The sequence below is a fragment of the Puma concolor genome, chromosome A1 (assembly GCF_028749965.1).
Source record: "Puma concolor isolate L17-30 chromosome A1, mPumCon1.1.hap2, whole genome shotgun sequence".
Taxonomy (NCBI): domain Eukaryota; kingdom Metazoa; phylum Chordata; class Mammalia; order Carnivora; family Felidae; genus Puma; species Puma concolor.
In genome coordinates, this window is record NC_141667.1 from 193,013,972 (window position 1) to 193,040,829 (window position 26,858).

At 38.7% G+C, this 26,858-nt stretch overlaps 1 long non-coding RNA gene across 1 annotated transcript in view; it reads right to left on the bottom strand.

The window, feature by feature from the left end:
- Window positions 1-22,085, bottom strand: part of LOC147584701 (uncharacterized) — a 37,796-nt gene extending 15,711 nt beyond the window's left edge. Inside the window, exons 1-3 of the long non-coding RNA XR_015252586.1 lie at window positions 21,884-22,085; window positions 16,138-16,355; window positions 14,685-14,794 (exon numbers count right to left, since the gene is read on the bottom strand). This is a non-coding gene — a long non-coding RNA (uncharacterized LOC147584701). The remainder of the gene's footprint in view (window positions 1-14,684; window positions 14,795-16,137; window positions 16,356-21,883) is intronic.
- Between the last annotated feature and the right edge of the window lie 4,773 nt (window positions 22,086-26,858).

Below are 26,858 nucleotides of genomic sequence, written 5' to 3' on the forward strand. Positions count from 1 at the left end.
TTGAGCATCTTTTTATGTGCCTTTTGGCCATCTGGATGTCTTCTTTAGAGAAGTGTCTATTCATGTCTTCTGCCCATTTCTTCACTGGATTATTTAGTTTTCAGGTGTGGAGTTTTGATGAGTTCTTTATAAATTTTGGATACTAGCCCTGTGTCCAATATGTCATTTGCAAATATCTTTTCCCATTCCGTTGATTGCCTTTTAGTTTTGTTGATTGTTTCCTTTGCAGTGCAGAAGCTTTTACTTCATGAGGTCCCAATAGTTCATTGTTGCTTTTAATTCCCTTGACTTTGGAGATGTGTCAAGTAAGAAATTGCTGCAGCTGAGGTCAAAGAGGTTTTTTTTCCTGCTTTCTCCTCTAGAGTTTTGATAGTTTACTGTCACATTCAGGTCCTTTAACCATTTTGAGTTTATTTTTGTGAAAGGTGTAAGAAAGTGGTCTAGTTTCATTCTTCTGCATGTTGCTGTCCAGTTCTCCCAGCACCATTTGTTAAAGAGACTGTCTGTTTTCCATTGGATATTTTTTCCTGCTTTGTCAAAGATGAGTTGGCCATACTTTTGTGGGTCTAGTTCTGGGGTTTCTATTCGATTCCATTGGTCTATGTGTCTGTTTTTGTGCCAATACCATGCTGTCTTGATGATGACAGCTTTGTAGTAGAGGCTGAAGTCTGGGATTGTGATGCCTCCTGCTTTGGTCTTCTTCTTCAAAATTATTTTGGCTATTCGGGGCCTTTTGTGGTTCCACACGAATTTTAGGATTACTTGTTCTAGCTTTGAGAAGGATGCTGGTGCAATTTTGATTGGGATTGCATTGAATGTGTAGATAGCTTTGGGTAGTATTGACATTTTAACAATATTTATTCTTCCAATCCATGAGCACAGAATGTTTTTCCATTTCTTTATATCCTCTTCAATTTCCTTCGTAAGCTTTCTATAGTTTTCAGCATACAGATCTTTTACATCTTTGGTCAGGTTTATTCCTAGGTATTTTATGCTTCTTGGTGCAATTGTGAATGGGATCAGTTTCTTTACTTGTCCTTCTGTTGCTTCATTATTAGTGTATAAGAATGCAACTGATTTCTGTACATTGATTTTGTATCCTGTGACTTTGCTAAATTCATGTATCAATTCTAGCAGACTTTTGGTGGAGTCTGTCGGATTTTCCATGTAAAATATCATGTCATCTGCAAAAAGTGAAAGCTTGACTTCATTTTTGCCAATTTTGATGCCTTTGATTTCCTTTTGTTGTCTGATTGCTGATGCTAGAACTTCCAACACTATGTTAAACAACAGCAGTGAGAGTGGACATCCCTGTCGTGTTCCTGATCTCAGGGAAAAAGCTCTCAGTTTTTCCCCATTGAGGATGATATTAGCTGTGGGCTTTTCATAAATGACTTTTATGATGTTTAAGTATGTTCCTTCTATCCTGAATTTCTCAAGGGTTTTTATTAAGAAAGGATGCTGAATTTTGTCAAATGCTTTTTCTGCATCGATTGACAGGATCATATGGTTCTTATCTTTTCTTTTATTAATGTGATGTATCACGTTGATTGATTTGTGAATGTTGAACCAGCCCTGCAGCCCAGGAATGAATCCCACTTGATCATGGTGAATAATTCTTTTTATATGCTATTTAATTCGATTTGCTAATACTGTGTTGAGAATTTTTGCATCCATATTCATCAAGGATATTGGCCTGTAGTTCTCTTTTTTTGCTGGGTCTCTGTCTGGTTTGGGAATCAAAGTAATGCTGGCCTCTTAGAATGAGTCTGGAAGTTTTCCTTCCCTTTCTATTTTTTGGAACAGCTTGAGAAGGATAGGTATTTTCTCTGCTTTAAATGTCTGGTAGAATTCCTCAGGGAAGCCATCTGGTCCTGGATTTTATTTGTTGGGAGATTTTTGATAACCAATTCAATTCCTTCGCTGGTTATGGGTCTGTTCAAGTTTCCTATTTCTTCCCATTTGAGTTCTGGAAGTGTGTAGGTACTTAGGAATTTGACCATTTCTTCCACGTTGTCCCGTTTGTTGGCGTATAATTTTTCATAGTATTCCCTGATTATTGCTTGTATTTCTGAGGGATTGGTTGTAATAATTCCATTTTCATTCATGATTTTATCTATTTGGGTCATCTCCCTTTTCTTTTTGAGAAGTCTGGCTAGAGGTTTATCAATTTTGTTTATTTTTTCAAAAAACCAACTCTTGGTTTCATTGATCTGCTCTACAGGTTTTTTTAGATTCTATATTGTTTATTTCTGCTCTGATGTTTATTATTTCTCTTCTTCTGCTGGGTTTGGGTGTCTTTGCTGTTCTGCTTCTATTTCCTTTAGGTGTGCTGTTAGATGTTGTATTTGGGATTTTTCTTGTTTCTTGAGGTAGGCCTGGATTGCAATGTATTTTCCTCTCAGGACTGCCTTTGCTGCATCTCAAAGCGTTTGGATTATTGTATTTTCATCTTCATTTGTTTCCATATATTTTTTAATTTCTTTTCTAGTTGCCTGGTTGACCCATTCATTCTTTGGTACGGTGTTCTTTAACCTCCATGCTTTTGGAGGTTTTCCAGACTTTTTCCTGTGGTTGATTTCAAGTTTCATAGCATTGTGGTCTGAAAGTGTGCATGCTATGATTTCAATTCTTGTAAACTTATGAAGGGCTGTTTTGTGACCCAGTATGTGATCTATCTTGGAGAATGTTCCACATGCACTCGAGAAAAAAGTATATTCTGTTGCCTTGGGATGCAGAGTTCTAAATATATCCGTCAAGTCCATCTGATCCAATGTATCATTCAGGACCCTTGTTTCTTTATTGATCCTGTGTCTAGATGATCTATCCATTGTTGTAAGTGGGGTATTAAAGTCTCCTGCAATTACCACTTTCTTATCAATAAGGTTGCTTATGTTTGTGATTAATTGTTTTATATATTTGGGGGCTTCCGTATTCAGTGCATAGACATTTATAATTGTTAGCTCTTCCTGATGGATAGACCCTATAATTATTATACAATGACCTTCTTCATCTCTTGTTACAGTCTTTAATTTAAAGTCTAGTTTATCTGATATAAGTATGACTACCCCAGCTTTCTTTTGACACCCAGTAGCATGATAGATAGTTCTGCATCTCCTCACTTTCAATCTGAAGGTGTCCTCAGGTCTAAAATGAGTCTCTTGTAGACAGCAAATAGATGTGTCTTGTTTGTTTATCCAGTCTGATACCCTGTGTCTTTTTGTTGGAGCATTTCATCCATTTATATTCATTGTTATTATTGAAAGTTAAGGGTTTAGAGTCATTGTGATGTCTGTAGGTTTCATGCTTGTAGTGATGTCTCTGGTACTTTATGGTCCTTGCAACATTTCACTCACAGACTCACTCTTAGGAACTCTTGTAGGGCTGGTTTAGTGGTGATGAATTCCTTCAGTTTTTGTTTGTTTGGGAAAACCTTTATCTCTCCTTCTATTCTGAATGACAGACTTGTTGGATAAAGGATTCTCGGCTGCATATTTTTTCTGTTCATCACATTGAAGATTTTCTGCCATTCTTTTCTGGCCTTCCAAGTTTCAGTAGGTAGGTCTGCCACTATTCTTATGTGTCTGCCTCTGTAAATTAGATCCTGTTTATCCCTAGCTGCTTTCAGAATTTTCTCTTTATCCTTGTATTTTGCCAGTTTCACTATGATATATTGTGCAGAAGATTGATTCAAGTTACGTCTGAAGGGACTTCTCTGTGCCTCTTGGATTTCAACGCCTTTTTCCTTCCCCAGATCGGGGAAGTCTCAGCTATGATTTGTTCAAGTACACCTTCAGCCCCTTTCTCTCTCTCTTCCTCTTCTGGAATTCCTATGATACGGATATTGTTCCGTTTGATTGCATCACTTAGTTCTCTAATTCTCCCTGGTACTCCTGGATTTTTTTATCTCTCTTTCCTCAGCTCCCTCTTTTTCCATAATTTTATCTTCTAATTCACCTATTCTCTGCTTTGCATCTTCAATCCGTGCTATGGCTGCCTCCGTTTTATTTTGCACCTCTTTTATAGCATTTTTTAGTTCCTCATGACTATTTCTTAGTCCCTTGATCTCCATAGCAATAGATTCTTTGTTGTCCTCTATGCTTTTTTCAAGCCCAGCGATTAATTTTATGACTATTATACTAAATTCTTGTTCTGTTATATTGTGTAAGTCATTTTTGATCAGTTCATTAGCTGTCGCTACTTCCTGGAGTTTCTTTTGAGGAGAATTCTTCTGTTTCATAATTTTGGGTAGTTCCTGCAGTAGCTACAAACTGCAGGGCACTTTCCTTGTGCTGTCCGGAGTAACTTGTGTTGGTGGGTAGGGCCGCAGCCAGACCCGATGTCTGCCCCCAGCCCACTGCTGGGGCCACAGTCAGACTGGTGTGTACCTTATCTTCCCCTCTCCCAGGGGCAGGACTCACTGTGGAGTGGTGTGGCCCCTGTCTGGGCTACTTGCACACTGCCAGGCTTGTGGTGCTGCTTTGATGGGATCTGGTCAAGGGTGTATTAGCTGGGGTGGATCCACAAGGTACACAGGGGCAGGAGGGGCAGGCTTTGTTGTAGGTGGTCCCCTGCGGGAGGGGCCCTGCAGCACCGGGAGGGAGGCAGGCCGTCGGAGGGATGGATCCACAGAAGCACAGCGTTGGGTGTTTGCGTGCTGCAAGCAAGTTCAGTGATGGGAACTGGTTCCCTTTGGAATTTTGGCTGGGGGATGGGAGAGGGAAAGGGCACTTGCCAGTGCCTTTGTTTCCCACCAAGATGAGCTCTGTCTTCCGGGGCTCAACAACTCTCCCTCCCAGCGTCCTCTTGCCTTCCACACTCTCCCAGAGTAGAGCAGTTGACTTTTTTTTTAATTTTTTAAAAAAAATTTTTAATATTTATTTTTTTTTTGAGAGAGAGAGAGACAGAGTGTGAGCGGGGGAGGGGCAGAGAGAGAGGGAGACACAGAATCTGAAGCAAGCTCCAGGCTCCAAGCTGTCAGCACAGAGCCCAAATCGGGGCTTGAACTCACAAGCTGTGAGACCATGACCTGAGCTGAAGTCAGACGCTTAACTGACTGAGCCACCCAGGCACCCCAGATCTGTTGACTTTTAATATTCCAGATGTTAAATCCCGCTGGCTGTCAGAACTCACGTTGTCCGGCCCCTCCACTTTTGCAAGCCAGACTTCGGGGCTCTGCCTTGCTGGGCGGGCTGCTCCTCCACTGCCCTAGCTCCCTCCTGCCAGTCCATGTAGCACACACTGCCTCTCTGCCCTTCCTACCCTCTTCCATGGGCCTCTTGTCCACACTTGGCTCTGGAGAGTCCGTTCTGTTCGTCTTCTGGTGGTTTTTTGGGTTATATAGGCAGGTGTGGGTGGAATCTAAGTGATCAGCAGGACGAGGTGAGCCCAGCGTCCTCCTACGCCCCCATCTTCCTCCTGGTCACTCAGAAAGTAGTTTCTTGAGATGGAATCTACTGATGAAGATGCTGTGAAGACTTTTTGGGACCCAGTCTTGAGCAAATGTTAGTTCTGGCCTGGATTCAGCTACCTTCATGTTTTATGATGTCACAAGTCCCGCCCAGCAGGACTGGTAATCCCACTGACAGGTAGACCCACAGCTGCACACGACCCTCAATACCAGTAGCCACTGAGCTCTCCCCAGGACGCAGCTCAGTGGTATCTGTTTTAGATGACCACATAGGCCAGGCCAGTGGAACACACCCTGCTGCTTATTGCTTTTCAACTTATACTTCTAGGCCCTCCATACACTGGTTTTATCCTACAGACTCACTGTTTCCTCCTGTTACCTCATGGCCAGGCCTCTCTTCTCACTCTCTTTCATTGGTGTCACATTCAAACCCCTGTTAGCCTCTCTCAGGTCTAGAATACCACTGTCCCCCATGTGACACTCTTTTTCAGCTTAAGTGCAACCTCCTTCAGGAAGTCTTCCTGGAGTACTATGAATCACAGTGACCTCTTCACTTCTTAACTCTATTGCTCTTATAGTTTGACCTCCACCAGGCAAGATTTTATTATATATACTCTACCATGTATGCTTTCCTAACATTAATCAAAGCTCCTATAGGATAAAGATTATAATCTATAATTGATTTATATCTTAAATTTCATAGCACCTGTCACAGTACTGGTTATATAGCAAGTATGCAATAAATATGTATTCACTTCTTAATAGATTTAGTGGATTCAAATATATACATAGGACCAGAAATGGCAGATTGAGTTTCTTTGCATGTAAAATATTTATTGAAATGTGCAAAATGCTGAACTTCTCCCAAAGAGAAATTTACTAATAACCTACAGCCTCTTAACACTTTACAAAAAAATCAAGACTCTAAATTCTTCAAGATTTAGGATTTACCTAATCATGAAAATAGTCTGGACATAGATTTCTTTGGTATTTATTTCTTATATAAAGTCCCTGAAAGTCATCTACTTAAGAAATACCAGGAACACTTCAGTAAAGACTGAATGTTCTCTCTTATTTCAAGAGAGTTCATCATAAATGCTGAATAGGGGACAGCCTCGAAAATAGCACTACTCAATCTATTTCATTTATATTGCAAGGCATTTGAAAATGGAATATTTTATGTGCTGAACCAATTTGATTTCTCTGTATGATTTGCCATTCATATTTTTTTCTTTTTTCCACTCAAGCCTGTGATTTTAATAGTGATTATATATAGAGACAAACATGTGAATGAAAGTGATATGGAATTTGTCATTATTCTTGATAGAAACAGTATGCTGCTCTATGAAAATTTGATATGAAAATGGACTCCATGATAATATTAGAAAGAAAATAAGCTGGATATCTTAACAATATTTATTAAAATATCTGGAGTATATGTCACAAACTTTAGGGGTTATCATTTCCTAGAGTATTTCTCAATTGCAGACTCTTTTAGAGCATGTCAACTTTTGTTTACACTATTTCCTCTGAGTGTTGAGTGTAGGTGAGCACCTAATATGCATGTGCCTCTCAAGTACTCAATGGGAGTAATTATTGGATTTATGATGTTAATTTCATGATGGAGCAAGAAAGAAGATGCCTCTCAGGGGCGCCTGGGTGGTTCAGTTGGTTAGGCATCTCACTCTTGATTTTAGTTCAGGTCACGATCTCAGGGTCGGGCTCTGTGCTGGCAGCCTGGAGCCTACTTGGGATTCTCTGCCTCCCTCTCTCTGCCCCTCCCCTGCTCTCTCTCTCTCTCTCTCTCTTTCTCTCTCTAAATTAATAAAGTTAACCTAAAAAAAAAAAAAAAGAAGAAGAAGAAGATGCCTCCCTATAATAATATTTAGAAGGAAGGACTATCCATGCAAACTGCCATACTCCAACTTAAATTTTAATCCCCAATAGGAGAAAGTCAGTAGGGGAAAGAGGGGGTGTAAGCTCCCCTCTGCACTCCCCTCAGATAATGGAAGGTCTGAATACCAATACTCAGCAATCCCAGGTCTCAGCCCCTAGAGGAAATAGAGAAATAGCTCTGTGGCTCAGAATCATTAAAATAAATGGTAGTTCCTAAACTGTATTGAGTGTTTATTTACTATGTCAGTCACTACACGAAGTGCTTCACAGGCATTATCTCATTTTGATTTCATCACAAACCTATAAGATATCATTTTTATGTCCATATTGCAGGTGAGGAGCTGAGAGCCCTGGAGCCCTGGGGCATTAACCTAGAGCCTCCACACTTAGCTTTCCTTCATGCTGCCTCTTTCCCAAAATAGTTCCTCTCCATGGGAACTTCTCTTAGCATTTATTCTCTAATGTATGTCGTAGCCTGTATCTCCACCCGCCGGTGGCAACTTTCCAAACCTGTTCCTGTAACTAATGTAAACTCGTTCATTTGCCCACAGTCCTCATGCAACCACAATCTTTTGTGTTACCTTGCTCACTGTCTTCCCTTGTGAAATGTGTATCTTCCAATAATATAGGAACCATTATCAAACATGGATCTCAGTCTTAGAAATTTAACTCAGCCTTCCCATCACTAATTGAAATGAAACTCTAATGTCTGTGTTTAACTTTGTCCTCTGTCATGATACAAGCAACCTGCCTGTCCCATCCTGAGAACTAAGCTCCTGGGGTCTTAATCCAGTCTTCTGGACTCACATCCTCATGTCTGTCTCCCTTAATGGACCCTTGTGGTACCACCTGGTTCCCTAATGTCCCCTCTCTCCAGGAACCAGTCAGGTTGTTCTGTTCCTCTGCTTACTTAGCTTCCATCTTCACAGAGAGGGAAGTCATGCCTGAATCTGGCATGGTCTCCTTCCCCTCACCCCAAGAAATAAACTTTCAGAAATCTGCCTGGCTCCAAACCCCATAGGGATGATACTTTCAAACTCAATATCCACTCAGTGGAAGTATTATCCTTGAATAGAAGAATGAGTTTGTGCTCAATACTATAATACAACTAAGATTATCTCTCAGTATCATTTAGTGTCCCCTAAATAGATGATGTCTAATGAATCAAGCCAGCAGGGACATCTTTAGATACAGTGAGCAGTGGGTAAATGTGAACTCAAATCTCCCTGGTTTTCCTTCTCAGTTTCTTCCTCCATTAAGTTCCCTCTCCACAAAAGAGAAGTCCAAATGCTACCAACTTTGGCACTTTAATCAGGTCTGCCCTTCTTAAGAGTCGAACTATCACATAAGCTTATTTTCTCTTCTCTGTTTTGCTCACAACAAAATGACCCCTAACTTAATCAGCTTTAATCAGCCTCCTTTGACAAATTCACATTACAGTGACAATTACTTATAACAGCTTCATGTTTTATCCTTCTTGATAACAACTCTATATTTAATGAGCACACTTAGAAAGTGAACCATAAGTCAAAAGAATATATTTCTAGTTCTTAAGTTTCAGGAAATGTGATAAAAGATAAATTAGAGTCAGGGGGATTTTCTTCATGCCTCTAAACAATACCAACTGAAAACAGTCCTGTTGTTTGACCTTGGAATCATGTTTCCAAATTTCATAGAATGACACCTTTTTTAAGGAAGAGAAATGATATTTTTTTGAGCATTCACTCCATGCCTATGCACTGTGCGTTTGCATATGCAATTTCATTTAATCCTCAATAACAGTCCTGCTTGATGGGTGATATTTCCCCCTATTTATAGTTAAAGAAACTGGGCTCAGCAAGATTAGGCAGATTCCAGTTTCTTTTTTTTCTCAGTTAAGCAATGGCTGAGAATTGGAACCCAGATGTGCCCTGCCTCCCAAACCATGGTCTTTTTCACACTGCTTAATTTAACCTGGCCCAATGATGGGTATGTTACCTAAATGATTGCTACCTATTTTTTCACAGAGGCATCAAGATCTTGGCCTACTATTCATCCTCTAATAACAAAAGCTCCAGGAAGTAAGACCGTTGTGGTTTTGTTTTTGTTTTTTGTTTTTTTGTTTTCTGCTTTATATGACTAGTGCCCTGAAAAGGGAAACATAGTAGCTATGGTAGGTAGAATGATGGTCCCCAAAGTTGTCCACACCCTAGTCCCCAGAACCTGTCAGTATGTTACCTTACACAGTAAAAGAGACTTTGCAGATGTGATTAAGGGTATAGACCTTGAGATGGGGTGACTGTCCTAGATTATCCGGGTGGACCCAATTAATCACATGAATCTTAAAAGTGGAGAACTTTTTCAGGCTTTCATCAGAGGGAAAAATATGAAGATAAGAGAAAGATTAAAAAGAGATGCAACATTTCTGGCTCTGAATATGGGGGAAGGAGGGTCATGAGCCAAAGAATGTAGCAGCTTCAAGAAGCTGGAAAAGGCAATGAAATCGAATCTCCCCTAGAGTCTCCAGAAAGGAATTTAGTCTTGCCAACACCTTCAGGGTGACCTGTGTCAAACTTCTGACATACAGTACTATAAGATCATATATTTATATTATTTTCAGTGACTAAGTTTGTGGCAATTTGTTACAGCAGTAATACAAAACTAATATAGTGCCTTAGTGTTTGCAGAACAAATGAATGAATTAATCCATAGATTGACTTGTTTCCATAAACTGGACACTCATGTCAAGGATCAAAACTATAAATATCTAACTTTCATTTGATCTTTTATGAGTAGCCAACTTTTCACAGAGCTTGCTAAATCAGGATTTTGTGACTTAATGAGATGTACATCTGTATAATTTTATTCTACATTGTGTATTTCAAACAATGCTCAAGGTATGTTTGCCTTTGGGTGGGTCTCATTAGAGATTCACAAGGGCCCATGTACTGAGAACTATGAATTTGATTACACTTGGTTTTGCTCCACCTGATCTAATGGCCATGTAAAATCAAGTGTGAGATCAAGCTGATTGCCTTTGTCCTAAAAGAAGAAGCACATTTATTCTTTAATGGTGTCTAAATGAGTATAAACACAGGAATAAGCTAGAGGGATGGAGTATCTAAGATTCTCAGTGGACACACTGAACTTCAGATGTAATAGACCAATACTTTACATTCCCTAGAATGGAGAGCTCTTTCCTCACTGTAAAACAATAGTCTTGGCCAGAACTTGAAAGACTCTGGCATCACTTTTGCAGTTATTTCTATTGAACCAGAACTTTTAACGTGAAATATTCATTACAATATATTCTTGGGTCCCTAAATGTGACTTAAAAAGTGCAAAATGCACCATTTTTAGACCAAAAGAGCACTTCATTGGGCAAGTGTAAAACAACTACAAATGAGTGAGATCATATGTGAAGTCTCAAAGATCAACAGAGAATAAGAAGGACGAGAACAGAAGCCCTTAAAGGAAAAAGCAAAATCATCCAAAAGACTAAGAGGTATTTTAAACCACCATACAAGCTTACAGGTATTAAAAGAAAAAGTCCAAGAAAGTTTGTCTCCTGGAATTCCAGGGTCAGAAGTTTGGAAAGAAATGAAGAGAAGAGGGAAAGTAAAGAGAAAGAAGGAAGAGAAAGAAGGGAAAGGAGGAGATGAGAGGGAGGAAGAATCTAGGCAGTCGCATCAAGTAAAGTGAAGGCTATCTTATATACGGTTTTAAAAACTATACCTGGGATGGTTTACTTTGTGCAGATTGCTACAAAGCAAGCAATTCAAGATATTGTGGTTTAGTGAGTTGACCACAAAACCTGTGTTTATTTTAAGTCTAACACCCAATTTTTATTTATTTATTTTGAAAGAGAGAGAAAGCACAAGTGGGGAAGGGAAAGAGAGAGGGAGAGAGGGAATCCCAGGCTGGCTCCACACTGTTAGTGCAGGGCTCAAGCACACAAACTGTGAGATCATGACCCAAGCCAAAGTCAGATGCCTAACTGACTGAGCCACCCAGGCACGCCTAACACCCAATTTTTGTGATATTTCCACAGTTCTCACTCTGTATCTGTATCACATTATCAAACTGTCTATCATAATATTGGCTCCATTTGAAGACAATCTCCATCTTTAGTACCCAAAGTGGCAATACCACGCATGCATTCCCCAAAACGGGCAGAACAGAATGATTTAGGTCACTGGGCTTCTCATGGGGGCCTTAAAAGGTTTGCTGAATGAAAACAAGGCTTCTGTTTTTAAGTGCAGAGTAGATGCATGGGGAGTGATTCCAAAGGAAAGGAGAATTCGCTTTGCAGTGACAAGGGCATGGGTAACGCAGGAGGGTGGAGATGGTTCCTCAAGTGGCAGGAGCCTCGCCAACAGTTAAGGATCTCAGATGAGATAGTGTGGCAGCTGGGTGCCAAGGGGCTGATCACAAAACGCTGAAGCCTCAGGAAGGGTGACAAAAGACCCCCAGATTCTTCAGGAAGGGGCGACCGTGTTGCGTCCTGACGGCACTACTACCAGAAGAGCCGCAACTCTGCTGTGCACAAGGACGGTACTGCCACGCCACCCCAGAGCTGCACGTCTCACTTACCCTCAGCTGTCCACGCCGAGTTCTCCGATGGGATCCTCTTGAAATATATTTCTTAAACATCACGACGTCACCGTGGTTAGCAATGCTGCTTCTTCCCTCCCTCCTACTGCTAGCTGAGCAGGGGCTCTGCAGGCCCAGACGCAAGAGTTCCCATAGCTATTCCTCTGAGACCATAACTTTCCTCTCATTTCCAATACTGTCACCCAGGTGCCAACAGGACCTAGGGTCCATGAACTGGAGCACTAGTCCTGGGCCATTGCAAAATTTCCATAGCATGGCTGCTCCAGCCACCACGCGACAGGCTTTATTTATGCACATGCACACACAGACACGTACACCTTTCTCTCAGGACGCACATATACATCACAGTGGCTGGAATGGAATGAACTTCCCAATCAGCTGCCTTGTAATACCCAAAATACCTCTTCTCTCCAGCACTCAGGCTTTGTTGTTCATTCCAGCTTATTCTATTTAATAACTTCGTCATTTTACTTTTAGATGTCTCCATTTTTTCCCCTGCAGTTCTGCTTCTACCAGGTTTAACCCTACTTGTCAGTCAGAATTGCATATGTCCAAATATAAGAGCCCAGACTGACAGACTGGGTTGTTTTCAGAGAGACCCTCAGCCTCCATGTAAATCAACGGATTTATCAACAGATAAATCAGGTATCAGGACAAAGGGGAGTCCTAAGAGGGAATTGTGCCCAACATGTTCACAGAGGTTAAAAAAAAAGAGAGAGAGAGAGAAGGGAGGCCACTGTGGTTCCAACAGAGTGAACAAAAAGAAAATAATAGGATTAGAATGGGTTGCTGAGAAATGAGAAGGGACCAATCAAAGAGAGTGAGTGTAGCTAACTCTTGAGGAGGTTTGCTGCAAAGGGGAGCTGAGAAAACTCTTAATGATGCTGTTTGCCTACCTGGATAGCTTTCCACATTGACATGCTGATTTACATACTAGATTTGCTTTATCAGTTTTTACTATTTTGAGGAACTAAAATTATGATTCTGGTAATCATTAGTGCTATTCACCAAATACTTGTGGTTCTCCTTCAGAGTACATGATAGAATTCAGCTTACCACTTCCCCATATGTCCTGTTCTAGGAGTGCTGTGTGTTACCTCTGGGAATCTTTAAGGGTTAGTACAGGGGCACCTGGGTGGCTCAGTCATTGAAGCGTGTCTGAATTTGCTCAGGTCATGGTCTCACAGTTTGTGGGTTTGAGCCCTGCATCAGACTCTGTGCTAAGAGCTCAGAGCCTGGAGCCTGCTTCAGATTCTGTGTCTCCCTCTCTTTCTCTGCCCCTCCCCTGCACACACTCTGTCTCTCTCTCTCAAAAATAAAATGAACACTAAAAAATTTTTAAAAAGAAGAGTTAATATAGAATTCACTGGCACAAAAACAGACACACAGGTCAATGGAACAGAATAGAGAATCCAGAAATGGACCTACAATTATATGGTCAACTAATCTTCAACAAAGCAGGAAAGAATATCCAATGGAAAAAGACAGTGTCTTCAACAAATCATATTGGGGAAACTGGACAGCAACATGCAGAAAAATGAAACTGGACCACTTTCTTACACCATACACAAAAATAAATTCAAAATGGGTAAAAGACCTAAATGTGAGACAGGAAACCATCCAAATCCTAGAGAACATAGTCAGCAACTTCTTTGATCTCAGCCGCAGCAACTTCTTAATAGACATGTCTCAGAGGCAAGGGAAACAAAAGCAAAAATGAACTATTGGGACTTCATCAAGATATAAGTCTTCTGCACAGTAAAAAAAAAAAAATCAACAAAACTAAAAGGCAACCTACAGAATGGAAGAAGATATTTGCAAATGACATATCAGATAAAAGGCTGGTATCCAAAATCTGTAAAGAACTTACCAAACTCAACAGGCAAAAAGTAAATAATCCAGTTAATAATTGGGCAGAAGACATCAGCAGACATTTCTCCAAAGAAGATGTACAAATGGCTAACAGACACATGAAAAAATGCTCAACATCACTCATCATCAGAGAAATACAAATCAAAACCACAATGATATGCCACTTCACACCTGTCAGAATGACTGAAATTAACAACTTAAAAAAAACAGATGTTGGCAAGGATGTGGAGAAACGGGAATCCTCTTACACCATTGGTAGGGATGCAAACTGGTGCAGACACTCTGGAAAATAGTATGGAAGTTCCTCAAAAAGTTGAAAATACAACTACCCTAAATCCCAGCAATTGCACTACTAGGTATTTATCCAAAGGATACAAAAATACTGATTCAAAAGGGCACATGCACCCCCACATGTATAGCAGAACTATCAACAATAGCCAAATTATGGAAAGAGCCCAAATGTCCATCAACTGATGAATGGATAAAGAAGATGTGGTGCATATACACAGTGGAATATTACTCATCCATCAAAAAGGTGAAATCTTGGGGTGTCTGGGTGGTTCAGTCAATGAAGTGTCCGACTCTTAATTTCAGCTCAGGTTATGATCTCATGGTTATGAGACTGAGCTCTGCATCGGGCTCTATATGGGCATGGATCCTGCTTAAAATTCTCTCTCCCTCTCCCTTTGCCCCTCCCCCACTCACATACTCTTGTGCACAGTCTCTCTCTCAAAAAAGAAAATGTTTTCATTATAAAAAAAAGTTGTAACCATGTGTGGGGATGAATGTTAACTGCATTTACTGTGGTGATCATTTGCAATATATGCATATATTGAATCATGTTGTACACCTGAAACTAATAAAATATTATATGTCAATTATGTCTCAATTTAAAAAAAAGTGCAGAATTTACCACAGTCTCTTTCCACCTGCGTTGGCAAACAGCAGCCTTCAGAATGAGGTCAACTCCATCAGCCTGGGCCCTGGAGTAAGGATAAATGAGCCAAGGTCTCCAGTCAACTCCTGATGGGCAAAAGATTAAAATAAGAAATAAACCTTTGTGGTCAATAAGATCTCAGGAGTGTTTGTTACCACAACATGACCTAGTCTAACCCAACTGACACAAAAATGTATGGAATTTATGTATGTTTTTGGCAATATATAGAAAGGGAAGAAAATTTAAAGACCTAATCTGTATTCAAGTTATCTAAATTTATCACCCAAAATGAGGTTAACACTATATTCATCCTACCGATTGTAATAAATTACAAAAATTACATTCAAATGTTATCTCCTAAAGCTATGTCATGTTTTATGTATGTTGTATTTCATTAACCTAACTGAATATAATCCTCATGAAGTGACAGTTTTAGGGGCAGGGGGAATCATATTAGTTTCAAACTACATAATCTTTTTTTTTTTTTAATTTACATCCAAATTAGTTAGCATATAGTGAAACAATGATTTCAGGAGTAGATTCCTTAATGCCCCTGACCCATTTAGCTCATCCCTCCCTCCCACAGCCCCTCCAGTAACCCTCAGTTTGTTCTCCATATTTATGAGTCTCTTCTGTTTTGTCCCCCTCCCTGTATTTATACTATTTTTGTTTCCCTTCCCTTATGTTCATCTGTTTTGTCTCTTAAAGTCCTCATATGAGTGAAGTCATATGATTTTTTTGTCTTTCTCTGACTAATTTCACTTAGCATAATACCCTTCAGTTCCAGCCATGTAGTTGCAAATGGCGAGATTTCATTCTTTTTGATTGCCTAGTAATACTCCATTGTGTGTGTGTGTGTGTGTGTGTGTGTGTGTGTGTGTGTGTGTGTGTGTGTATACACCCCATCTTCGTTATCCATTCATCCATCGATGGACATTTGGGCTCTTTCCATACTTTGGCTATTGTTGATAGTGCTTCTATAAACATGTGGGTGCATGTGTCCCTTTGAAACAGCACAACTGTATCCCGTGGATAAATGCATAGTAGTGCATTTGCTTAGTCATAGGGTAGTTCTATTTTTAGTTTTTTGAGGAACCTCCATACTTTTTTCCAGAGTGGCTGCATCAGCTTGCATTCCCACCAACAGTGCAAAAGAGATCCTCTTTCTCCACATCCTCGCCAACATCTGTTGTTGCCTGAGTTGTGAATGTTAGCCATTCTGACAGGTGTAAGGTGGTACCTCATTGTGGTTTTGATTTGTATTTCCCTGATGATGAGTGACGTGGAGCATTTTTTCATGTGTCAGTTGGCCATCTGGATGTCTTCCTTGGAGAAGTGTCTATTCGTGTTTTTTACCCATTTCATCACTGGACTGTTTGGTTTTTGGGTGTTGAGTTTGATAAGTTCTTTATAGATTTTGGATACTAACCCTTTATCTGATATGTCATTTGCAAATATCTTCTCCCATTCTGTCTATTGCCTTTTAGTTTTACTGATTGTTTCCTTCGCTGTGCAGAAGCTTTTTATTTTGATGAGGTCCCAGTAGTTCATTTTTGTCAAACTACATGATCTTAAGTGAGAATAATAATATAGAATGTATGTATTGCTGGCTCCTTTGAGAACCTCAGGATCAGTTGAAGGCCTCTTCTGCCTAAAAAAGACAAGTGGAGTTACGTGTCATGTTTATAATCTAGACACAGCATAGTAAAACTATAGAAAAACCCAGATGATTAACAGTCTCTTCCCACAAGGCACTTACAACCTAAGAAGTTAGAAGTCACAGGGTAGGGAATTAAACAGACACATATAGCCTTGTTTTGTGGGTTTGTTTTGTTTTTAGTATTGCATGATCAAACATTACAACATATCACTTCGTCCCTATTTACTCAGGTGCTAAAAACCCAGGATTTTTACTTTTTATTTATCTCAAGACACAATAGTATATCTGTAGGGAAGGTTTATCTTCTCTAGTCTCCACTAGTTTAATCTAATTCTTATCTGAGTTATAGTTTGCTCTCCCTGTGCTTATCTTGCCCATCAGATAGTAGCTAACTGTCTTGAAGTCGGCATAAATTAACAATCATCTTTATGTCTTTTAGAACATCCAGATTAGAGCCTTACACATAATTGTTACAATATGTGTACAACCTTACAATATGTGTTACAACCTTAAAATAACTCAATTGTTGTGTGCTGAACAAATGAATCATTCACTATATGAAGCAATAAATACAAGTAAAAATAGACACTCATCAACAAACACTAAAATAAATCCAGAGTTGTGGCTCTAATGAGTTAATTGTGAAATTATAAAACTGGAAAGAGATGATTGGAAATGAAACATTAGAAAAAAAGCGGGTCAAGTTCCTAGTGAACTTGGGAGGAAAGAAGACCCTGAGATGTCCAAGGGATCAGATAGAGAGCTCCAAAGCAGTCAGGAGAGTCAGTGCTTGAAGAATGAGTTGGTAGTGAGTATTAAATGCTTTGTGTATTGTGGACAAGCTCTGCTAGGGCCAAGTAAGTTGGTATTTATATACTCTCACCATAACTGTATTTACCTTCTTTTGGAAATTAATAGATAAATCTAGTATTGTAATTAGTTTAGGAAGTCATGAGATAAAACATGGTCTGTAAGAAGAAGCAAATTATATACGTTCAACCATTTAGCTGTATTCAGCTTCTAATCATTACTACTGGAAATATTCAAAAATATGCCATAAAAAGAGGAACATTCATTTTTCTTATAGCTTTTAGCCAATTTAATGATCTTTAAAGTGGCTTTTGGTGTATTTAAATGGAGAAGCATTACCATGCAGCTTTTGTAAAACAGAACTGATTAAATCCTGTCTCCTTGACCATGATCAAGTTGCATTTCCTTTTTACCTACCAGTGTTGAGGAGAGCATTAACTGCACCAAAAAGCACATTCAACACCCAATGTGATATCTAGATCATAGTAGGTTTTCAATAAATGCTCATTTTTCTCTTTTCTCCCAGGTATACTAACCCAGGTAAAATACAAGTTAATATATTATGGATCCTGTGAAGACATGTCTTTTCCATACAGATGGTTTTCTTTCAGATAACTCTGACCCTACTAAGTAAATATTATTGTGGATATTATATTATTAAATTTTTATAATAATTAAATTATGTTTTATAATTAAATTATAATAATTCAGTTAAAATATTATGATAACTCGATTATCTTTCATGACTTGACATACAATCCTTCTCATCTTTAGCATCTTTAGCTGCATGGAATCTCACACTAAATATATTCCAAATAGATGTACCTTTTGTCTGAAGTCAAATGCATTATTCTGCATCACCAACATCAAAGCAACTACTGCAGAACCTTAGTCAGTCTTAAAGAACTAAATAAACAACGAGAAACCAGTGCTTTGCATTGTGGTTTAAAGCTATGCAGGATATAATAGGAATCAGATGAAAGTCTAGTATCCGTATTACCATCCACATATACATCTAGAATACTGAATCAAATATAAAATTAATCTTAGCATATAGTATGTCTAGTAAAATGGCCTTTAGGATAATAAAGTCGAATATGACTAGTTGAATGTTGCAGCCAGTGTGTCATTGCAATTACCAGAAAGGGAACTACAGAATATACTTCTAGCAGGAAAACAAACTCTTTCCAGTTTATTGCTTTGGCTCTCATAGGACTCAGCGCACTCCCTATAGTCAGTAATTATAAAGTCATAATTGTACAGGTTTCTAAATGTCATAAATCTAATGTGTACCTCACTTAATTAGCCAACATGTGAGATTACTTTGTTCATTGGTGCTTTTAAATAAATAAATAAATAAATAAATAAATAAGGAATTATTAAGAAAATGAGGTAGCATGCCTTCTGGTAAATTCTGAGATCATGTATATGCCATGTTTTCTTCCAGGTCAAGCGCTGCTTTAATGTAATTATTCATAATATGTACAGCAAGAGGTCCCTTTGTTATATTTGATAAATAAGCTGAGCCATATTATTAAAATATACAGTTTAAAATTATATATTACTCCTAGTAATTAATAGGGAAAAACAGTGTAAGCACTACCCTTCCTGCCTGTGTTTTTAACCGTGACTTCTAATACAACTGTCTAATGCAGCCTGAGCTTTTGCTAAGCAGACTGCCAGTTATGTGGGAGGTTTCTTTTTTTTCCCCTCCTCTCTCTCTTTCCTTGACTACTGTTGTTTGATGGATGCTGTGTAAGGGAAGATGTGGTGTTTAGTTGATGTGTGGTGGGTAAGGAAAGTACTACATTCTCACATAAATGACAGAAATTCCTTCCTGACAAAAGAAATGAACACTAGAAATGAACTCTCCAAATATAGCTGCACTGGATAAACAGACTGCAACCTATAAGTAATACCTTGATTTCTCTTTGACAAAAAGTTTCCATTAGTCACCAATGAGAGATAATCCCTAGGTAAGGACAAATCTCAATTTCACCTGCATCCCTGCTGCTAGTGGAATTCCAGCCTCAGAAGATGCTTGATTCTGTAATGCCCATTGAGTCCACAACTGAAAATAAAATGCTTTATAGGAAACCATATCAGAGAGGTACAACTGGTATATTGTACAGCACGGATGGGGAGACAGATAAACCTTCCTGGGAAAGCTGGATTTAGTCCATAAAGAATGCCTGCTTTGAACTTGTCACCCTAAAATTAGGAATCATAAGACTTCCCCTACAGAACACGAATGCCAAGGCAGACTCGCAGAACAAATTTAAGCACTGTTTTAGAGTCTGAAACCTCTTGAGTAAGTTTGAATAACATCTAGTATAGACTAACAACTTTATGCATTACATGATCCTAGAAAGATTCAACAATCAGGCATCTGAGTCCAAGGTGAAGGGAGATTTCTGGAGAAATTGAAGAAGGTAATATTTGGAAATAAACCACAAAGTGTTTTAAGATCCAGGCTCCCTGAATTCAGTAAGGAACCTCCTGTTTTCCCCCAAGTAATTTCCCAATTCATTCTAAAGCACCTGGAGCCTTCTAAGATTAAGTTTTAGCTAATTTGTTAAAATGTAATAATAAATAGATTTTTAAATTTTTATTGAAGTATAGTTGACATACAATGTTATATTAGCCCCAGGTATACAGCATAGTGATTCACAAGTCTATACATTATGCAGTGCTCACCACAACCACCTGTCACCACACAACATTATTACAATGTTATTTGCTATATTCCCTATGCTGTACTTTCATCTCCAAGACTTATTGTTTTATAACTAGAGGTTTGTACCTCTCAAACCTTTTTACCTATTTCATCTATCCCCCTGGCAACTACCAGTTTGTTCCATATATTTATGAATCTGTGTCTGTTTGCTTGTTTTGTTTTTCAGATTTCACATATAAGTGAAACCATATGGTATTTGTCTTTCTCTGTCTGACTTATCTGATTAAACTTAATACCCTCTGGTTCATCGCGTTGTCACGAATGACAAGATCTTGATTTTTTATGGCGGAATAATATTCCATTGTATGTATATACTACATATTCTTTATCCATTTATCTATCAATGGACACTTCTGTTGTTTCCATATCTTATGTTGATTTATAATATTGGCTATTGTAAATCATGCTGCAATAAAACATATAGGGTGCATGTATCTTTCCGAATTAGTGCTTTTGTTCTCTTTGGGTTAAATACCCAATAGTGGAATAAGTGGATTGTGTGGTGTTTCTATTTTTAATTTTTTGAGGAAACTCCCCACAGTTTTCCACAGTGATGGCACCAATTCACATTCCTACCAGCAGTGCATAAATGTTCGCTTTTCTCCACTTCTTCACCAACATGTGTGATTTCTTGTATTTTTGATACTAGCCGTTCTGACTGATGTGATATCTTATTGGCGGTTTAGATTTGTATTTTCCTGATGGTGAGTGATATTGAGCATCTTTTCATGTATCTGTTGGCCATCTGTATGTCTTCCTTGAAAAAATGTCAATTCAGATCCTCTGCCTATGTTTTAATCAGACTATTTGAGGCTTTTTGGTGTTGAGTTGTAGAAGTTCTTTATTTATTTTGGACATTAACCCTTTATGAGACATATCATTTGCAAATATTTTCTCTCATTCAGTAGGTTGCCTTTTGTTTGGTTGATGGTTTCTTTGCTGTGCAAAAGCTTTTTATTTTGGTATAATCCATATAATTTGCTTATGTTTCCCTTGCCTTTCTGGAGACATATCCATAAATATTTTGCTAAAGCCTGAGTCCAAGAGATTACTACCTATGTTTTCTTTTAGGAGTGTTATGGTTTTCAGTCTCACATTCAGGTCTTTAACCTATTTTGAGTTTATTTTCATGTATGGCATAAGAAAGTGGTTCAGTTTTATTACTTTGTTTGTAGCTGTCCAGTTTTCCCAATACCATTTGTTGAAGAGACTGTCTTTTCCCCATTGTACATTGTTCCCTTTTTTGTTATAGATTAATTGACCGTGTATGTGCGGGTTTATTTCTGGGCTCTCTAACTCTGTTTCATTGATCTATAAGTCTGTTTTGTGTGCCAGTACCTGACTGTTTTGATTGCTACAGCTTTGTAGTATATCTTGAAATCTGGAATTGTGATAACTAGCTTTGCTCTTTCTCAAAATTTTTTTGGCTATTCATGGTCTTTTATGGCTTCATACAAATTATAGGATTATTTATTCTAGTTCTGTGAAAAAAAATTATTGGTAGTTTGATGGGGATTGCATTAAATCTGTAGATTCTGTAGTAATAATATTTTTAAACTTTAAAAAAACCACGTTTGCTATAGGACAGAGGGTAATGAAGTGTAGCGGGCAAGGCAGGTAAGCACCCCCGCATTTATATATGCATACATGTGTATGAAAGCAATGGGTGTGGCTAAACAATTAGTTTTACTGTTCTCTGCTAGGTTAGAAACTTCATTCAGAAGATAAAATGGAAGTAAGATTAGCATACTCAGTATCCAGAAAAAAAGAAATAAATTCGTAATGTTTAGAAAATCATTTTCCTTTTCAATTTAAAAAAAATTATAGCAATGGGGAAAATATTTAGCTTAGGTTTTTAATTGATTAACTTTCAGTCCTAAGGTTGTTTCTTTATTCTTGTTCCAGATTCAAATTTTAAATGCAATTGGATAGAGCTCCCAGTTCTCTGCCATCAATTTTTAAATTTACCTTGTTTTGTGTATCCATTAAATAGAATCTTGGTAATCCAGATACGTTCTCGTGTTGATACAGTCTTTTCTATTTTATTCTTTTCTCCAATCTGTTTCTTTCCAGGCTCTTCAAGCATGTACATTCTTGGCCTAATGAGAAAGTTTATACTTAGAAATTGCCATAAATGGCATGCCTCAGAGCTTTAAACTGCTCAATATCTGTTATAGTTGGAGCCAAGAAATACTGGTTACGAATGTCTTGCAAGTGTTTTAGGATTTTCATAATCATGTTATGTTGCCTAGAATATAGTTCAAGAATTTTTGGAGAACCTTATTTTCACATCACATTACTCTATCTTTGAGATAGAATCTAGTGATAGAACCATCAGTTTTATTTGTTTACTGTTTCAAGGCATTTGTTACATTTCAGACCTCTTTTTATATTTTTATAACTAAATTTATCCCTTCAATTTTTACACAGGCAAAGCTTCTATAACCTCAGTTTTTCCTCACTAAATGATTTTTAAAGATTGATCATTTTAATCTATTTGTAACAGCTCTTAATCCAATGGTTTCTAATTTTGATACTGATTATATCTGATTAATCAATGTATTCCACTACTATCTCATCTTGGATATGTATGAATTAAATCAAATACAATTAATCTACTTGTAAGACTTTGCACAATGCCTTTTGACATATGCAGACACACTTGTATAAAAAACAGTCTTCAGGATTCAGTTTTTCCAGCAAATTATATACCATGTTGTATCCTTGGTGGTATCTCCCAGAATCAAGGACTATAACTGTATCAGAATTGCCTCTTTGGACATCTCTAGAATTCTTGGAAAACAAAGGTTATTGACACATAGGAGTTTAGACAGAAGAGATTGTACCAAACATCTCTGAGCCTCATGAGCTGTTGAGCCTGAGCAGTGAAGGGACATTCCCAAAGTCTAGGCTCTAGTTCATAAGACCTGGAACCATGGATTTGGGTGGTATTCCTTGCCCTACTTCTGAGATGAAGGCTAACAAGTTGATTCACTAGACAGTACCTTACCTTCTTTACTTTAAAATAAGTTTTGTGCCTCTTAGGGAAGATGTGTCTAATGAGTCAACCTTAAAAAAATCATTTACTTATAGAAAGAAATAATTAAATATGTGCCAATGAAACAGATAGCCAAAAGTGGTGGCTAAACTCTCCTGCCAGCGTCTTGCTAATCTTTGGCTAATTATATACTGTTCTGAAGCCTCACTTTCCTCTTTAGAGAAATGACGCTAAAAGTAATTCCTGATTAGCTTCCTCTGGCATTTATCAGCAATGAAAATAGGTGTCATATAAATACATAAAAACACAAACTAAGCATGTCACTGACCATTTGCAGAACTGGATTATTACATGTAAAACATTTGCTATTCCATGTAAAAAACAGATTGTTCCACGTGAATATACATGTCAATTACATTTACTTTCAAATGAGCTTCTTCAGAGGCAAAAAAAAAAAAAGTGTGGTAGCTATGTGGATACACAAACACACACACATACATACATACATACATACACAGAAAGAGAGACTTTTTTCTTTCAGTAGGACCGATGTCCTTAGAAGAAGAGAAAGAGACACCAAGGGATGTGAGTAGACAAAAGAAAGGCCATGTGGGGACACAGAGAAAGCAATCATCTGAAAGCCAACTTGACCTAAAATGTTGGACATTGTTTTTTTCTTTTAATTTATTTATTTTTGAGAGAGAGACAGAGCACGAGCAGGGTAGGGGCAGAGAGAGAGAGGGAGACACAGAATCTGAAGCAGGTTCCAGGCCCTGAGGTGTCAGCACAGAACCCAATGAGGGGGTTGAATCCACAAACCATGAGATCATGACCCGAACCGAAGTTGGGCGCCCAACCGACTGAGCCACCCAGGTGTCCCCAGTTGGATGTTTTTTTTAAAGTGAAATGTTTTAGCGATCTCTAAGTTTCGTAGATAAATATTGCATGTTTTATAAATAAATACAGTAATTATATTTAATTATCATTACTGGTGGTTATTATTATTCTAATAGCCTTACTTTGCAAATTTAGTCAAAACCCCACTGAAACATGATAACTCAAAAAAACTAATCAGAAAATGTAGGGTCACAGTATTGTGAGAGTAATAGTTTTTTGAAGGTTGCCTCAATTCTGATCATCTTCACTCACTCTTTATCTCAGCAACTCACTGTCCTAAACCACACTGTGCCTAGATATTAGCAGCCAAATTGTGTCCCCCACCCCTCCCCACCAAATTTATATGTTGAGGCTTTCATGCCCAGTGTGGGTGTATTTGAAGATGGGGCCTTTAAGGAGGTAATTAAGGTTAAATGAGTTCATAAGAGCGAAGCCCTAATTCAGTAGGACCGATGTCCTTAGAAGAAGAGAAAGAGACACCAAGGGATGTGAGAAGACAAAAGAAGGGCCATGTGGGGACACAGAGAAGGCAACCATCTGAAAGCCAAGCAAGCAGACCTTAGGAGAAACCAATCCTGCCAGCATCTCGATCTTGAACTTCCAGCTTCCACAATTATGAGAAAATACACTTCTGTTGTTTAAGCCACTCTGTGGTATTTTGCTAGGGCAGCCCAGGCAGACTGATGCACTAGGACAACCATAAAGTCCAGACTCTTTTTTTTTTCACCACCAATCCTTCCAGATTCCTACTTTTTCAGTCCCACTACCCTACTCTATAAGATGAATGGGAACTCCAGTCCTGGAAGGTTGATTTTCTTCTCACACGAGTCCCTCTCGAGACAGGCCCAATCAGTACAAAGCTTGTGCATCCACCAGGTGACAACACATGCTAGCAGAAAATAAGGGAGGAACCTCTGACCCCTCCCTTCTGAAAACCTCTTACTGTTAGCCTCAACTGATTACCCCTGCCCCACCTGCCTTACAAGACCCCAAACCGCAATTGATAGAACTGTTTCATTTCTCCATTCAGACACCTATTCCAAAACCTATTCTGGCTGAGGAAACTCAACAAGTTTAATTTAGTATCACCACAGATTCATGCTGCCTATGTTTCTGTTCAATTTCCTTTCCCATTTTCCTCAATCTCAAACATTTCACTTCCTCCTTCAAACTCCCCAAGTGTTATCACTCTCTTCAGGCTTCAGCAAATGACTCTGCTTCCAGCTTCGCTGAGAAGCACAGGGCTTCCAGATTTGCCTTCCCCATCACCTCTGAGGGGGCAAACTTTTCCATTCGTTCCCATGTGCTAGAGGATCTGTTTCTCAGTTATTCCCTCTTCTTTCTTGCAAACTTTTAAAATATCTTGATCTTACCCTGTCCCAAACAGGAATTTTTATCTCCCATTAATAAAACAAGCAAAATAAATGACAACAACGAAAACCTCAACCCTGCCACTATTGCCAACAACCATTCTAATTCTTTCCTTCATAGCCAGATTCTGCAGAAGACTGCTGTGCTTGAGCTCTTTGATTTCTCATCACGTATCCATTACACCTTCCACCATAACTGGGCCTCAGCACTACCCTCCTGCTAAACAGGGGTCAGCAAACTTTTTCTGCAAAGGCCCAGATGGCAAATGTTTTTGGTTTTGCAGGCCATACGGTTTGTGTTGCAACTACTCAGCTTTGCTGTTACAGCGTGAAAACCAACACAGACAATACATAAACAGATTATATTAGATGCATTCCAATAAAACTTCTTATGGACACTTAAATTTGAATGTAATATAATGCTTATGGATGGCAAAATATTATTATACTTTTGATTTTTTTCAACCATTTAAAAATACAAAGACATTCTTAAATTATCAGCCATACACAAACAGGTGGCAGGCCAAATCTGGTTCGTGGGCAGTTTTCAAATTCATGTACTAAACTTCTTCCCAGCATTACCAATGACCTCCATATTACATTCAGACCAATGGGTATTTGTACTATCCTTAGCTCACTAGACTTCTTTCCTGAATTGTCCTCCAAAACACTTCTTTTTTTTTAATTTTTGTGTTTATTTATTTATTTTGAGAGAGAGAGAAAGAGAGAGAGAGCACACAAGCAAGGGAGGAGCAGAAAGAGAGGGAGAGGGAGAATCCCAAGCAGGCTCTGCACTGCCAGTCCAGACACTTAACTGACTGAGCCACCCAGGTATCCCACTTCCTGAAGCTCTTCTCTTCCCCATAGTTTGTAACACTGCTCTTCTCTGTGTTTTATTTTTCTCCTGTCTCAACATTTTTTCCTATTTTCCTTCCTGGGCTCCTCTACTACAGCTGCCCCTTAAATGTCAGTGTCCCCAGGCTCACACATCACCTCCCCTCTCTGTACATTATGCATGTTCTTATTGGGTGACCTCATCCACAGCCTGGGTTTCAACATGCCCATGTCATGCCAGTGTGCCAGTCCATCTTTGATCTTCATTTCCCTTCTCAGCTCTAGACATTTCTATCTAGAGATCCCAGAAGCATGCAAATACAACTTTTCTTAGACTGCAACTAGCATATATCTATAAAGTCTTTTTCACCAATGAACAAACAACTGTTCACCCATTTGTCAGGACTAAAAAACAATCCACAAATTGTCCTACCTAGAAGTTTCCATATTCTCTCTCTCTCTCTCTCTCTCTCTCTCTCTCTCTGTGTGTGTGTGTGTGTGTGTGTCTCTCCCACCCTTCCTTCTTCCCCCCCCCATTCCCCCCACACACACTCACCAGTACTATTGAGTCAGTCTCCTTAAAACTTCTCGTATCTGTTTACTTTCTCCAGCTCCATGACCTTCGTTGAGGTCTTGATGGTTTCTGTCCTGAACTTCTATGCTAGGCAGCCTCACTAGTAACTTTTTATTTCCCATCATTCTCCCACTTCAAGATACTTTCTCTATGTTTCTTTACCCATCTCTATGCCCCAAGAGACCGACCTATAATTACTGCAACTTCCAGCTTTCCTTCTCTCTGGCTTCCCATTGGAGTCATTCTCTGGTAATAGGCATAGGGTGGTAA